General features: G+C 34.8%; 1 non-coding gene across 1 annotated transcript; it reads right to left on the bottom strand.

The window, feature by feature from the left end:
- Positions 1–388: 388 nt before the first annotated feature.
- TRNAK-CUU (transfer RNA lysine (anticodon CUU)) lies at positions 389–461 on the bottom strand. The gene has a single exon. It is a non-coding gene; the product is annotated as a tRNA-Lys (tRNA).
- Positions 462–3,770: the final 3,309 nt, after the last annotated feature.

Here is a 3,770-nt window from a genome sequence, read left to right as displayed (position 1 = left end):
AAAGTTATTTAAATTGTATGTTTGAAATATGTATCTATCATGTTTTGCATGATAGCCATTTTTCATATTTCTTTGCCATTATTTACGAGTGCGGATAGTTGCTCATATCGAAGAGTCGATACATATATTTTTTCTTAAAAGTGTGTAAATTTTCAAATTATGCGAATTTCCCGATGTTGCTTAAATTATCGGATTGTACTGTACAATACTTTAAAAATTGGCAGGAATATTTACTGCCAGTCGAACGGCTGGGCAGACTGCAATTGTATAAATAGTGCGCTTATGAATGAATAAATCAATCGCAGCTTTGTAAGCAATTCTCAATGTTCACATAATGTTTAAATAAAATTAGATAATCCTAAAGGATAGGAAAAAAACAAAAAAAATTCGCCCAACGTGGGGCTCGAACCCACGACCCCGAGATTAAGAGTCTCGTGCTCTACCGACTGAGCTAGCCGGGCAACTGAAATCTCGCACTTATTTATAGCTTATAAAGTATTGCATATACGATTTCAATTACAGTTGGAATATTAATTTTTTAGATATAAACATTTCGCCAAAATAAAACTGCAATTATTTAGTTATATCCTGAGGCATCAACAGTGAAGCATCAGGACATAAATACGGTTTAACTTTTCCGAATAAAAGTTATTCCAATCATATCGTTCAGGTTTACTTAAACCTATTGATTTTTTTTTTTTTAATCTCTACTATTAATTATTATTATTTTTAACAGCTTCTGAATTATGATGTTAAACAATCATCTACATATCTAAAATTCTTGGTGTCATATACGAACTGACCTGCAATGAGTTAACTAATAATAATGAATAAATAAAAGAAAAGAAAAAAAAAGTTTTCTTTAAAGAGTCGGCATCTGGTGTCAGCAATGGTAGATATTCCTACCCAAGAATTATTTTTTGAAAGGAGACATCCCTAACATAAAGTTACACAAGCGGTCTTAGTATATTATTATTATTAGCCAATATGATGCACGGAAGCCTGAGGCTTATGCTGTAGCAGCCAAAAAAATTTCCCGAGTTACCCTGAGAGATAAAGAGGGAGAGAAAGTCAGATGTAGAAAGAAATCACCAAGAAAGAGAAGAATGATGATATGCAGCTCAGGACCCTGGGTTTGCCAAGCCCATACTCACCAGATGTGAGCCCCTGGGGTTGAATAATATCGAATTATATTGTGAAATCCGAAAAAGAACATTATGGATGGAAATTAATTTTTATACTGAAGTGCCCTCCGATTATAACGCCGTCGCATATACCGCGGATTAGGATATAACGCTGGTGTTAGAATGTATCAATTCCTCAATATGAGAAATCTTAAAATTTTACTTTTTTTTTTTTTTTTTGTAAATACTGCAGTGATTTATGTAGTATTAATTTCATGATATTGCTATAATATGCTGTACTTGAGTATGGGCTTGGCACACCTAGGGTCCTAAGCTGGATATCATCATTCTTCTCTTTCTTGGTAATTCCCTTCTACTTCTCTCTCTTTCTCTCTCTGGGTAAATTGGGATTTTTTTTTTTTTTTTTTTTTTTGCTTGTGCAGCAAAAGCTCCGGCTTCCTTGCACCATATAGCTAATAATAATAATAATAATAATAATACTTCATTATTCGTATTCAATATACAAGCAATACGTATAGTAAAATTTCCAGTATTTGCGTGTTCATTTATTCTTTAATTCGCTTTATTATATTTTATTTATGTATTAAATTATAATACATAAATAAAAAAAATATTTTTTTTTTATGTATTATAATACATAAAAACGCACTGCGGTTCCTGCCCACGGAGGGCGCCTCCGTAGCCAGGTGGGCAGGAGCAGCAGTAGCACACGCTTCTTGATCAGACCGGGCTTCGAGCCCGTGACCACCAAATGCGGATATTTAACTAAACTTTAGCTATGAATATGCACGATTTTATAAATTAATATATACTGCAATACATTTACGGTAATCTAAAAAAAAAATAAAATTCAAAAATAGAAATTAAAAAAAACGCTTCGTACCTTTAATTTAATGGGATGTTTTTTCCATACTTCGTTAAAAAAAATTGCTTCATGAACCCCTCCCCCCCAAGCCAATAGTGTGGAGCGCCCCAGAATGGCGCGCTCCACACTTTGGAACCTCTGATATAGACGTATATATACGTATCTGTCACTGATATTTTCTACAAGAACCAGTAATACAGTAATAATTAAATTAAAGTTAATTAAAAATTAAAGTAATAATTAAAATAAAAGATAATAAACTTTAGAAATTATACATAGCGCTCGGGAGGGCGATATCTTTTATACCCCGGTAATGTCCTAATATTATATATTAGGTCATTCAAACCATGCGGGGTTTGAATGACCGTCCGTATGTTGTTAACTTTTTGGATATCACAATCGATTTGGAGAATAATATTAAAGAAGAAAAACAACGAATATGGAATAAATTAATGGATTTAGGGCAGACCAGATGGGAAAGTGGTGATGTTGGAGCTGTGAGGAGGAAATATATTCCCCAGGTGAACTATGCATTGTCAAAAACCGTGGCATCTTGGTTTGCGCCTTCTATGTATACTTCTTTTTTGTTAACAGGACATGGCTCACTTAAGGCCAAATTATATGAGAGAGAATTGGAGGCAGATCCTTTCTGTACATGTGGCGAACAGTAGACTTGGATGCATGTAATTTTTTTTTTTTATGTAGGGAGTGTGAAGACCAAAGGCAGACTTTGATGGCACATATTCCTGGCTTATCATTTGATACATTTACTTATTGCAAATCGTGACTATTTTAATTCATTTCAGAAGTTTTCAGCTGCTGTTTTTGCAAGAAGAACTATTCTTAGAACCTTTCTTTGAGAGGCAAACCTGGTGACTGGATTGTCTTCATGGAGTTTCACTATTGGTTTCTACCTCTGGCTAGCAGCTGGAGTGCTGGACCTGATTCATGGTGTTGGGTCTGGTGCTCTGTTAGTTGTCTTTTGTGCTGCGATCATGAATACTCCCTTCTGGATTTTGGGATGCTGGAACTGATTCGTTGCGTCGGGTCTGGTGCTCTAATCGTTCTATTATCCATGGCGTATAGTTGGAGATTTGCTGGACAGTACCTTTATGGGGTTTGGAGGTTCCAGTGCATGTAGAACAGCAAATGAGGAAATATTCAGTCGAACTGTGATTTTTGAAGTTTACAATTGTGCCATCCAGACTATTGATTATTAGTGTTGGTTTTTTGTTTTTCTTTTCCTGCTGGCTCCCTGGTATGGGCAACCCGGGGACGGGATTGCTGGCACTCACTGGTATTCCACTACCTCCAGTGGGTGCGGGATTTCATGCGCGAATTGCGCTACAGTAAAATCAGACCCGGGAAATTAAACATACTTTTCGAGGTCTGCTTTGTAACGATTACATATTCACAAGTTCTCAAGGTAGAGTTTGCCTGAGAGCTACCCTGCACACACACACACACACACACACACTTAATGATATGTACAGAGTATCTAATTATATGTAAATATATATTGTATATAAATCATGTATATACTTTGATGTACATAACCTTGAGACTGTATATTGTGCGTAATTAATAAATGAATGAATGTATAAACGGAGCACATTTAATTATATGAAACTTCATTAAAACTCCTTTATAGTTAAAACGAATATCTGCCATTCATTAAATTAATACTTTCAATTCATCTCTTAAGAAATTAAGAAATTTCTTAAGAGATGAATTGAATGGTTAATTAAGAAATTAATTAT

Source organism: Mastigoproctus giganteus, chromosome 7, assembly GCF_048544385.1.
Source record: "Mastigoproctus giganteus isolate SK-2022 chromosome 7, ASM4854438v1, whole genome shotgun sequence".
NCBI classification, from domain to species: domain Eukaryota; kingdom Metazoa; phylum Arthropoda; class Arachnida; order Uropygi; family Thelyphonidae; genus Mastigoproctus; species Mastigoproctus giganteus.
This window is presented reverse-complemented; position numbering and strand designations above follow the sequence as displayed.